The 13,142-nt window shown below is 34.9% G+C and overlaps 1 long non-coding RNA gene across 4 annotated transcripts in view; it reads right to left on the bottom strand.

The window, feature by feature from the left end:
• LOC131410667 (uncharacterized) overlaps nt 1-13,142 on the bottom strand; it is a 142,671-nt gene that overhangs the window by 104,828 nt on the left and 24,701 nt on the right. For 3 of the 4 annotated variants that reach the window (XR_009221381.1, XR_009221379.1, XR_009221382.1), the window contains one exon: nt 1,248-1,664. The exons of the other annotated variant lie outside the window; for it this stretch is intronic. This is a non-coding gene — a long non-coding RNA (uncharacterized LOC131410667). Of the gene's footprint in view, nt 1-1,247; nt 1,665-13,142 lie in introns of those variants that run through there. 4 annotated transcript variants of the gene reach the window in all.

Here is a 13,142-nt window from a genome sequence, read left to right as displayed (position 1 = left end):
CTGTAACTCTTCTGGCTTTGGATGAACCATTCTCCGGATAAGTAGTGTCAAAAGATTGTACAAAGCACAGATAACAATCTATAAGATCTAGAACTGTCCTTTTAATATGGAAAATATTAGCCCTATGTGGCTCTATTTAGATTTAAATTTAAGTTAGTTAAAATTAGTAAAATAGAAAATTTAGTTTCTGGTTAGCACTAGCCACATTTCAAATGCTCAGTAGCTGCATGTGACTACAATATTGGCCAGCATAGTTATAAAATATTTCTATCATCATAGAAAATGTTCTTGAACAACACTGACTTGGAATATAAGATATTCACAAAGGGAAAGTAAGCACATCCTGCATGTTCTCTAGAATTAATTCTATGTCATTCCCAATGTTACTTTTTAATATGTTTCAAGGGCACGTCCAGGGGAGGAGTTCCACTGCATGGAGAATAGCAAAGAACATAACAATGCCTACACCCAGGCAGACCGGCAGCCCCAGGATGTCAACCCACTGCTTGGCTTGCAGGTTCAAGGGTCGCCAAGAAAGACACAACTCACACAGGCTCTGAATGAAACAATGCTTTACTCAAAGAATAGACAGAGCAAGATTAGCTTCTATAGTGAGCACTGATCCTTCATTGCCAGAGGGTTCCACCCTGCAGCCAACACAGGGAGATGATCTGCACACACCCATCCTGCACTGCAGGCAAAGGACTAAGTTCACCCCCCACCAGGAACAGACAGAACAATGAGGCTGGCCAGGTGCCATATAAGACACACTTAAGCAGAACAAAGACGCACACTTCAAATCCGGAACAGGGAAGATACTCCCAAACAAGGCAGTATGGTCAGCACAGGCTGTGAGGGCTCTTTATCTCCATGACAAGAAAATATTCCAGACCTAAGGCACACTCTTATGCGACCACGAAAGCGGGACAGGCTCTGCATGACTGCCTTTCCCACACACGGTCTCATAGGTTGACTCCTCTTCATCTCTTTCTTAGTTTTTCTCTATGTGTTATAGGATGATAATACTGTAGGTCTTTTTTTTTTTTTTTTCCAAGTAACACAAAGAGTTATGAGGAGAACTAATGAAATACCAGCTCCAAGAAAACTTGAAATTTTCAAATCAGTTGGTGCTCTTTAAATATAAGCTGTTGTTATGTGAGTCCAGCATTTGACTTTGACAATTTCTCTCTCCTTTTTTTTTAAACCACATCACGTCAACACCTGCCACTGGCCTCCTTGATGCTTTGTTTTGTTTTTTTTTTCTTGCCTTTTTTTGAGGAAGATTGGCCCTGTGCTAACATCTGCTGCCAATATTCCTCTTTTTCTTTTTTTTCTCCCCAAAGTCCCAGTACACAGTTGTGTATCATAGTTGTAGAGTTGTATCTCTTCTATGTTGGACGCCTCCTCAGTGTGGCTTGACGAGCGGTGAGTAGGTCCACCACCACGATCGAACCGTCAAACCCACGGCCGCAGAAGCAGACTGCGTGAACTTAAGGCTACGCCACCAGGCCAGCCCCCGGCAATTTCTTGTTAAGAACACGCATGTATAGAAAGCATGGTGGCAGAATTGGACCTAGTCATTGTTGACTAGTATGTTTGCTTTCCTGATTCTTATCATACCACTGGGAACTTCCATCCCAATAGCAGGTTGCATGATGAGGCAGCTGGAAGGATAAGTGCATTGATTATAAGCAGTCATTCTCAGGAAATACAGGGAGATTCCCATGAAAAAACACAGACAACCGGTAAAATATTTAATATCTCTTTTTCTTCCCTATCTCTTGCCTCTAAAAGTGGAAAACTAGCAAGGTTATCTCACAGACTACAAAATAAAAGCTCCAAGGCATGGCCAGCTCTCTGCCTGCTTGATTATAGTAGATATCCTTTAGACTTTCATTTGCTCTGCTTCAGAGACATTAGCTAACAATAGTACAGCTAATAATAAACATTAGCTACCATTTATAAGGTTTGTCTATGGGCCTCACTGTTTGCTTCTTATACATCCCTCAAGATTGGTATTACTATCTCCATCATACAATAAAGGGAATCTTGGCTTCACAAAAGTTAAGTGATTTTTTTTTTCGTGTCACACCACAAATATATGGCAGACTGTGACATCTTACACATCTCATTCCTAATTCCAAGCTCTTTCCAAACCAGTACTGACTCAATGGAATTGAATAAATGAAGTAGACTTGAGTGCTTATAACTCTCTCTTCAAGTATTACCACATTGAGTAATATTCATAATGCTGGAAAAAAATGTAAAGGGAAAGTTAATTAGCATGTTTATTTGAGAGAAACCAAAATCAAAACCAAAACGAAACCACGGGGAAAAAAGATATGAAGCAAATAGATAATAGTATCAATAGTAGACTGAAGAGAAAAAAATACAACAAATCTAGATCAATAAGGAGTTCTATTGGATGGGAGAGGAAATTTTTAAAATGAAATAAATAAAAGCTTACTTTTTTCAATCAAAACAAATCATAAAAAGTAAATATATGCACTGGTAATTGAGTACATGAATAACTGGGCAATAGCACTATTTAGACCAATAATAAAAGGGGCCGCTTGCAACTTGTATCTTCAGAATCTATAAAATGAAATTGAAAAGGTTTCAAGCTATAAATAACCCATTTTACTTTTATAATGTTCACTGCAACTTATATTGGAGGGAAAACAGTCCAGATTCTGTTACCTGACCAAGTTTGAGTTATAGTCACTGTACAAGTGGTTCCAGGAGAAAAAAAAAAAATTATATATATATATATGTATACACACACACACATATATATATGTATAAATATATCACTTTTCCTGGTTACAGGGTGAGATGCCTTCCTATTAAATGATATGGCATTTCAACACAAATTACCTCATATACACACACACACATATATATATGTATAAATATATCACTTTTCCTGGTTACAGGGTGAGATGCCTTCCTATTAAATGATATGGCATTTCAACACAAATTACCTCTTTACTTTACGACTTGTTACCAAGGCAAGCCACAGGAGCTCAGTCTTATACATTAAAGGAGGAAATAGATTTAGAGAGAAATTAAATTCTTAGTAATTTTGGCAGGAAAATATAGGTTTATCCACCAAGGAAAGTCAGTGTCACCTTGTATTTTGAAAAATTAAAGCAAAACGACTATTCCTTGGAAGAAGCTCAAAATGAAATAAAACATTTTGTAATCTGGAGACATCAACTTCTGAAACCACCTCGCAAGCTCTGTAGCTTTGGGCAAATAACCTCTCTAATTCTTATAGTCTTTACTCTAACAGTGATACCTCAGGGGATTTTGTGAAGATTGCATGATACATGATCAAAAGAAAACAAACAAAAAAACCTTGGTAAATTCTAAATCATTTTGAATGTATATGATTGTTATTATCATTGTCAATAATAAGTTTTGAGGAACTGGTAAAATTCACCAGCCAAAGACCCAAGGAACACATCTAGAGTCAATACAAGGTAAGTTTCTGTAGCTTGGTGAGACAAGGGAGTGAGAAAAGGTATGGACAGTACACACCAGAGGAACATTGGGGCATTTGGATAAGAGAATTGGGAGAGACTAAATGATTTTTTGAAATAACATCTTAATTGAGATATAATTCACACACCATCAAATTCACCCTTTTAAAGCATACAGTTTAGTGGTTTTTAGCATATTTAACAATTTGTGCAATCATCACCACTATCTAAGTTCACAGTATCTTCATTACTCCAAAATGAAACACTATAACCATTAGTAGTCACTCCCCACTTCCCTCGACACCTAACCCTTGTCAACCACAAATTTGCTTCTGTCTCTGTGGACCTGCCTATTCTGTTCATTCCATAAAAATGGAATCATACAATATGCAGATATTTTTGTAACTAGCTTCTTTCATTTAATAATAATTTCAAGGTGTATATTTTGGATGGTTTTCACTTTTTGACTATTACAAATAATGTTGCTAAGAGCATTCATGTACAGAGTTTCTGTGTGGGCATATGTTTTTAACTCTCTTGAATAAATATCTAGGAGTATAATTGCTGGGTCATATGATAACTCCACGTTGAACATTTTGAGGATTTGCCAAACTGTTTTCCACAATGGCTACAATCCCACCAGCAATGTTGGAGAATTCCAATTTCTCCACCTACTCAACAACATTTGTTATTATCTGTCTTTTTTCTTTTAGTCATCCTACTCTGTGTGAAATGTTATCTCATTGTGGTTTTGATTTACATTCCCCTTAAAACTAGTGACATTGGAAAACTTTTCGTGTGCACACTGGCCATTTGTATAGTTTCTTTGGACTAATGTCTATTCATATCTTTTGCCCATATTATTGGATTATTTATCTTTTTATTGTTGAGTTTTAAGAGTTCTTTATATATTCTAAATAAAAGTTTCTTAATAGATGTATGATTTTCAATGTTTTTTCCCATTCCATGAAGATTTTTTTTTCAGCTTTATTGAGGAATAATAGCTTTATAAGAACTGCACATATTTAATGTATAAAACTTGATGAGTTTGGACATATGCATACACCTGTGATATCATCACCACAATCGAAATAATAAACATAACTACCACCTCCAAAATCTTCCTGTGACCTTTTTTTTGGTGTGTGTGTGTGTGTGTGTGTGTGTGTGTAAGAGCACTTAACATGAGATCTATCTTCTTAACAAATTTTTAAATGTGCAATACTGTATTGTTATCTTTTTACTTTCTTGATGCAGTCCTTTAAACCAAAAAGGTTTTAATTTGATAAAGCTTAAATTATTTACTTTCTTCTTTTGTTGCTTGTGCTTTGGTTACCATACATAAGAAACCATTTTCTAATCCAAGGTCATTAAGATTTCCCTCTATTGTTTCTTACTAGTTTTATTATTACTTTATTACTTTTAATAGTTTTGCTTGTGTGTATGTGTATTCCTGAGCATTTTCTATATACAAGGTTATGTTATTTGAGAATATAGAGAGTTTTACTACTTCATTTCCAATGTGGATGCCTTTTATTTAATTTTCTTGCCTAATTGCACTAGCTGGAACCTACAATATAATTTTGAATAGAAATAATGAAAGTGGACATACTTGTTCCCAATCTTAGAAGTAAAGTTTCATTCTTTCATCATTAAATATAATGTTAGTTGTGGATTTTTTGTAGGTGCCCTTGCCTTCTATTCCTAGTTTGTTGGGTGTTTTTTTTGGGGGGGGTGGAGTGAGGAAGACTGGCCTTGAGCCAACATCTGTGCCCATTTGCCTCCACTTTGTATGTGGGATGCCTCCACAGCATGGCCTGATGAGCGGTGTGTTGGTCTGCACCCGAGATTTGAACCAGTGAACCCCAGGCCACTGAAGAGGAGTATGCAAACTTAACCACTATGCCACTGGGCTGGCCCCCCTTATACTTTTTTTTGTTTATATTTCTGTAAGATTGTTAATAATATCCCTCTTTCCAGTCATGATTTCAGTAGCTTGAATCTTCTCTACTCAATTTTTGTTAGTATGACTAAAGATTTGTCAATTTTGTTGGTTTTTACCAAAAAACCAGCTTTTGGTTTCATTGATTTTCTCTATTTTTTATTACATTTATTGCCATTCAAACATTTATTATTTCCTTGCTCTGCTTGCTTTGAGTTTAGATTGCTTTTCTTTCTCTAGTTTCTTAAGATAGAAGGTTAGGTTGTTTATTTGAGATCTTTTTGTTTTTTAATATAGGCATTTATAGTCATAAATTTCCCTCTAAGCACTGCTCTGGCTGTATCCCATAGTTTTGGTGTTATGTGTTTTTGTTGTCATTCATATCAAAGTAGTTTGTAATTTCCCCTTTGATTTCATCTTTGATTCTGTTGGTTATTTACGAGTGTGCTGTTTACTTTTCACATATTTGTGAATTCCCAAATTTCCTTTTGTTATTGATTTCTAATTTCATTTTATTGTGGTCAAAAAACATATTTCATATGATTTTTCAATTCTTTCAAATTATTTTTTTCTTGAAGCTTCAGTGCATAGTTGTGTAGCCTATTGTTAGTTTAATTTTCTATGTGAGCCGCTGCCATAGTATGAAAACTGACAGACAAATGATGTGGTTCCATGACTGGGAAATGAACTTGGACTGTGGCAGTGACAGCGCCGAATCTTAACCACTAGATCATCAGGCCTGGCTCTCTTTGAAATGTCTTAAGGCTTGTTTTATGGCTTAACATATGACCTATCTTAGAGAATATTTCCTGTGAACTTGAGAAAAATGTGTATTCTGCTCTTTTTGGGTACAGCATTCTATAGATTTATAATATCATTCAGTTGGTTTATAATATTTTTTAAGTCTTCTATTTCCTTCCTGATATTAAGGTTAATTGTTCTATCCATTATTGAAAGTGGGATATTCAAGCCTCTATTACTGTTTAATTGCCTGTTTCTCCTTTCTATTCTGTGAGTTTTTACTTCATATTTTGCAGCTCTGTTTTTAGGTGCATATGTGTTCATAGATTTTATGTCTTCCTGATTGATTATTCTTATTATCATTATAAATTATCCTTCAATGTCACTAGTAAAAATTTTTGTCACTTTAAGTCTATTTGTCTGCTATTAGCATAGCTACTCCAGCATTCTTTGGTTACTGTGTGCATGCTAAATATTTTCCCATTCTCTTACTTTCAACTTACTTGTGTCTTTAAATATGAAGTGTGTTCCCAGTACAAAGCATATAGTTGGATCATGTTCTCTTAATCCATTTTGCCAGTCTTTGCCTTTTGATTGGAGTGTTCAGTCTATTTACATTTAATGTAATTACTGATAAAGGAGGATTTACTTCTGTGATTTTTTTTTTATTTCTTTTCCACAGATTTTGTTGTTATTGTTGTTGTTGTTCCTCTATCCTTCCATTTTACTGGCTTCTTTTGTGTTCAATAGATATTTTCTAGTGTACCATTTATATTCTTTTCTCTTTTCTATATTTTTGAGTTAGTTCCATCACTTTCTTAGTGATTGCCCTGGGGATTACAATTAATGTTTTAACTTATAACAATCTAAGTTGGACTAATACAAACATATTCTATAATAAAGAGCAACTGTGTTTCTGTAGAGCTCTGATTCCCCTTTTTTCCTTTGTTTTGTGCTATTATTGTCACGTAAAATATCTTTATAACTTTATCAACAAAATTTTATGAGTATTGTTTATGTAGTTGAACTTTAAAACATATAGGACAGAAAAAAGTGACAAATAATAAAATGCGTTTATAACACCTTTTATTTTTACCTATGTAGTTACTTTTAGCAGTGCTCTTTATTTCTTCATGTGAATTTGAATTATTTTCTAGTGTTCTTTCATTTCAGCTTGAAGGACCCCTATTAGCGTTTCTTGTAGGGCAAGTCTGCTAACAACAAATTCTCTCAGTTTTTGTTTGTCTGGGAATGTCTTAATTATGCCATAATCTTTGAAGTGTAGTTTTGTTGAATTGGAATTCCTGGTCAATGTTTCTTTTTTTCATTCAGTTCTGCAAGTATATCATCACACTGCCTTTCACACTCTCTAATTTCTTACGGGAAGTCAGATGTTAATCTTAGTGAATATTCTTTGTATGTGATGAGTCACTTGTCTCTTGCTTCTTTCAAAATTTTTTCTTTGTCTTTGTCTTTTGACTGGTTAGAATGAGTCTATATGTGGATCTCTTTAATTTTATTATACGTAGAGTTTTTATGCTTGTTAAATGTGTAGATTAATGTTTTTCATAAAATTTTCGAAGATTTCTAAAAAGACTTTTTCTGCCCTTTTCTCTCTTTCCTCTCTTTCTGGAGATTTTGTTATATATATGTTGCTATATTTGATGGTATCCATAGGTTTCTGAGGTTCTCTTCATTTTTATTCATACTTTTTATTTCCATTACTCAAACTGGATAATTTCAATTAATCTATCTCCGTTATTGCTATTTCTCCTTTCTGCTGGTTCAAATCTTCTATTACACCATTCTAGTGAAATTTTTATTTTGATTATCTCATATATTCCAACTCCAGAAATTTTATTTGGTTCATTGCTTTATTTCTATGTCTCTGTTGATATTATCTATCCTATGGGACATTTTCCTCTTATGTCCTTTAGTTCTTTAGGCGTAGTTTTCTTTCCTTCTTTGAGCATATTAATAATAGCTGATTTTAACTCTTTTTCTCTAAGTCCAACATCTAGACTTCCTTAAGGACAGTTCCTATAGATTCTTTTTTTCCTTTATAATGTCCATACTTTTCTGTTTCTTTATATGTCTCATAAACTTTGGTTAAAAATTAGATATTTAAAATAATATAGTGTGGCAATTCTGAAAATCAGATCACCTCCTCCCAGGTTTGTTGCTGTTGCTGTTATTTGTTTATTTAGTGAAGTTCCTGAATTACTTCTGTAAAGTCTGTATTCTTTGTCATTTGTGGCCACTAAAACCTCTATTTAGTTTTCTTTGTGATCAGATAATAATTAGACAGAGAATTTCTTAAAGACCTTGAACCATTTAGTCTCCCAGCCTTTGCTTAGGGACACTGCGTGTGTGTGTGTGTGTGGGTGTGTGGGTGTGTGTATACGTTCAACACTCTAACAGCTTACAACTCTGCCTTAGCCTTCATTTCCTGCTGGTGCAGTGCTTCGAAGTCTTCCACAGGTAAGATATTACAGCCTTATCAAATCTTTTCTGGCCATGCCCACAGCCCTTCACATGTGCACGAACTTCCAGATTCTCAGGTATATGTTATGGCATTTCAAAACCCTCTATAGACATATTATTCTCAGCCTCCCTTTTTAAGTTTTTTGATCTCCCTCTTGTTTGCCACAACTGTTATCACTGCTTCAGACAGGTTTTGATGTTAAATAACCCTTTTTTTGACAAATGCACCAGAGAAATGTCTGTTTATACTGAGTAAGCTCCAAGACAAGTGATATAAAGACAAACACTGTGAGTGGGGTTTCCAAGGAGCTTCCATACAGGTCACATAATGCCTATTCTCTAAGTTTTGAGCTTTTGGTGAGTTACAAACCCATCCTGCTGCCTCCAATGGCTGCAAGGCTGCTGGTTTTCATAGCTGCTATGATTCTGAAGCTACTGATTTTCAAGGCTATCTAAGACTAGGAAAAGGGGAATGGAATAGAGCAACTTAGAATGTCACAAAGCTCTCTGTTTTAACTGACATTCAGCCAATTTTCTTGTTCCTTGGAATGTTGCATAGTTTTGGTAAATTCACAGGTCTCTGAAAAAGCTAAATTTTGATAAATTTTTCCAGTGTGCTTATTTCTTTTATGGAGGAATATATTTTAAGAGTTCTTTACTCCACCATTCACAGGACATTTCTCTCTTCTTGGTGTTAGGAAGCAGAGGCCATTTTTTGCTGTTGTTGAGTGCTGTCAGGAAGCTGAGGCAATTAGACGATTCAGCATCTGGATAATTATAGTGAGGAGGCAGAAAGATGAATACGGGCTTGGAATTGCCATCGACAAAGAAACAGTGGTGACTCATGTTAGATATAAAAAGGAGATTATTTAGTTATTTTTGTGGTTGTAAATTGTCCTCTCTATATTGTTTCAGATAATAATCATAGAGTGGTCCTCTATATTGCTAAATTATGAACAAAGAGAGGCTTTTTCTGGGTATTACTTATGTTGCAAGAAAGTTATTTATGTTCATTTGAGCACATGTTGGCCCAGTTGACAGCATTAGCTAAAAAACAACAAAGCTGTCTACTTCTTTATAAGCTGTGAGAGTGCCCTTTCTCATTGCATTGGTGCACAGTGGTCACTGTTGCTTCTCCTTCCTCCCTACTGTTTTTGAGAGTTTCTGCTATAATTTTCTCATGAAAGTTAGCAATATTATTTCCTCTCTTAGTTATTCAGGGTTCTCTCTTCCATCAATGAATAGAGAGTTTGGAATTTTAGAAATTTTCTTCAGATTGACAGAAATATTCTATGATACTATGCTTATTAGAAGCCATGCAGTTTCTGTTTATTTTATTGGAGAATTAGAAATAAGAAAAAAAAGAACTTTTCCATTTTCCTTTCACTCCTTTCCCCAAAAGGAATAAAATTGCCCAAATTGCCCTCTACTCTATTCCCAAGAATTTGAAGAAGGAATATTAATTTTTGTTACCATATTAAATAACTAGCCACTGGTAAAACAAATAAACAGGTTATATTACCTTGATTGAAGGCAGAAGTACATGGCTTTCTACTCTAAGACTTTGAGTTTACTGGGGTTAGAAAGGAGAAAACTTAACATTCAATCTGTAAACTTCTTTGGTTCTACAGTTTACCTTATGATTTTAACTTCTACAAAATAAAAATATGTTTGAAATACCACTTCAGGAAAAATGAGGTTTATTTATGCAGAATCAGTAGTAATTTAGTCAATAAGTCTTTTGAGAACAAAGTTCCTTTGAATCACACCTTCTTATATTTAGAGAAATATTCTTCTCTTTAGGGATGAGTTAGTGTTGGTAGAAGATAAGGGGACTATAATTGTAGTATGTATTTTCCTAAAAATGAGATCTACTTTAAGTCCCACTTAATGGGTAAGATCACATTCTTCAAGAGCTTACAAGGAATGGGATATTGGATTCTTAGGTTATAGTTAGTTGCTGCTCTGTTCTTTAGTAAGGAGTGATGTGCAAAGAGGTGTTACTGCAGTGTAGTGTTAAAAAAAAACCTAATCATCTCCTCAAAAACAACAACAACAACACGATTCAGTGTTGAGAGTTTCTAGATTTGTTCTATCATTTGTTTAGCAAATACTATGGACCAGACACAATATGAGGCACTTAGCGTACGCTATCTTATTCAATCATTGCTGCAACTCTTTGAAACAAATTGAAATATCAATTTTATATGAAGCAACTTATAGGGATTTTAAGTAAGATATTCAAAAATTTTGATCTGGCAAATAGAGCTGTGATTCAAACTGAAAGCTCATTCCAAATTCATTATATCAAAATATTCTGGCAATTTCCATCAAGAGCCACAGTCTTCTCCTGCAACTATAGAAAGAGCAAATAGCTCACATGGGGATGAAGAAGCAAAGTCAGCCACACTGGCTGGCTTGACATCGTAATTGTTTCCAGCTAGGGGACAGAGCATTAAAGACTAAAATAAGTCCATGAACAAATGGTGCAGAAGCGGTAATGAGGGTCAAAATAAAGAAAACAAAACTTCTTGCTGGTTGAGGGATAAAACATAGGGCTCAGAAGTCGTAGATGAGGAGGTGGCTAGCCCCAAAGATGATGAAGCAGAAGAGCAATGGGTAAAAGCAGAAATAAACTGAAAGAATACAAGATTTATTAAGATCCACAGACTTGTCTACAGAAGAATGCTTTGGGGATCATTGCATGTGTGTTGTGATGTTGGATTGATGCGTGGAAAAATATCATGCTTGGAAGAACACAATTAATAACTAAATAAACATTGAGAGAAATTGTCTTCCAGCTTCAATTAATTGAATGGATTTAGGTTATCATTCATATTAAATTTCTGTTTCAAAATTAGCATGCCTTTTGTGTGTGTGTGTGTGTGTGAGGAAGATTGTCCCTGAGCTAATATCTGTTACCAATCTTCCTCTTTTTGCTGAGAAAGATTGGCCCTGAGTTAACATTTGTGCCTATCCTCCTCTATTTTGTATGTGGGATGCTGCCACAGCATGGCTTGAGGAGCAGTGCATAGGTCCGTGCCTAGGATCCAAACCTGCGAACCCCGGGCTGCAGAAGCAGAGAGCATGAACTTAACCACTAAACCACCAGGCTGGCCCCTAGCATGTTTTTTTAAAGAGCTAGAGAGAGAACCATTTCATAGACTTCTTTTGCAAAGTGGCCATATTTTTCAAACTAAGCAAATTTCTCTCTCTCTCTCAGTTATCTAAGAAAATCTGATCTATTAATTTATTTAAATAGTTTTTGAGTTACAAAATAAATGAGTTTCCTGAAATGAACAACTCTAATACCTGAAATTGAGAGGGTGCCATGAAAAATTTGTGACATGTAGCCTTTCAAAATTATAGACAATCAAAATATTCCTGAAATTTGCAGCTACATGCTATCTCCTTGATAAGCAATATGACTTAACAATCCATGCCAATGTTAGCAGAAGGCTTGTAACAGGGATTTCAAAAACTCACTGAAACTTTTTACTGGTGAAAAATAATATAACATGGAGTGTTTTTCAGCCGTCATCATAGTAAGTCCAAATTTATTTTCTCAGAAGGAAGCAGTTCATGATCTGATGGATTTATAACGTTGGAAAGACTGAAATGACTAGAACAGACATTTGGCAACTCACCCAATGCATCCTAAATCATCACTTCTGTTTGGAAGTTAACAACTGATCTTTCCTAATGTCCAGATTAATATCCAGCTGTCTTCACTTTAAGAAGAATTGGGAGGTTGGCATTACAACTGAGTGGAATGTATAGGGAGCAAAACTGACTCAACAAGACATAGATCTGAGATTATTCTGACCAGCAGAGGTTATTGAAAGTTGTTTTCCGAGACAATTTCTTTCTATATAAAACTATTTTTTAAACCTATGGGCCAATGTGCCTCGGTATATGTATAATTTAGGTTCATTTTGAGAGCACTTCTTGATAGTTTTAAGTTATATTTATGTCCAAGTGGTACAGATAATTGAAATGAGTACTTACTAAGTACTTAGTGAACACTTACTTAACAAAAACTATTATTTGTCATGGCGTCGATTAGTCAAATATAGTCCATATAAGACGATGTCGCTAGGGTAGAAAGAGAGAATTTGAGATAAATAAAAATGGCTTGCCTATTTTGTCTAGGGAAAGCATAGACATCCACCCATGTGGAATGATTTAAGAGCTGATAAATAGATTCCTCCAGCTCTCTTCAGTTCACCAAGTGACTAAAATTCTAAGCATTCATAGAATCATGGATTCATAGAATTGTATATTTTCGATAACCTTAGAGGTCTGTTAATCCACCTCCTTCATTTTAACAATGAGAAAATGGAGACTCAGAAAAGTGAAGTGAATTTTTATAGGTCATATAGCCAATCTGTAGCACAACAAAGCCATCAAATAAGTATCACCAATGCCTGTTATTGGATTCTGTAAGTATATGGCAACAACAAAGCAGTTATTTGGTAAACAAGATCTGT

Source organism: Diceros bicornis, chromosome 10 (assembly GCF_020826845.1).
Source record: "Diceros bicornis minor isolate mBicDic1 chromosome 10, mDicBic1.mat.cur, whole genome shotgun sequence".
Classification (NCBI taxonomy): Eukaryota; Metazoa; Chordata; class Mammalia; order Perissodactyla; family Rhinocerotidae; genus Diceros; species Diceros bicornis.
Note: the sequence above shows the minus strand (reverse complement) of the source record. Positions and strands in the feature narration are given on the sequence as shown.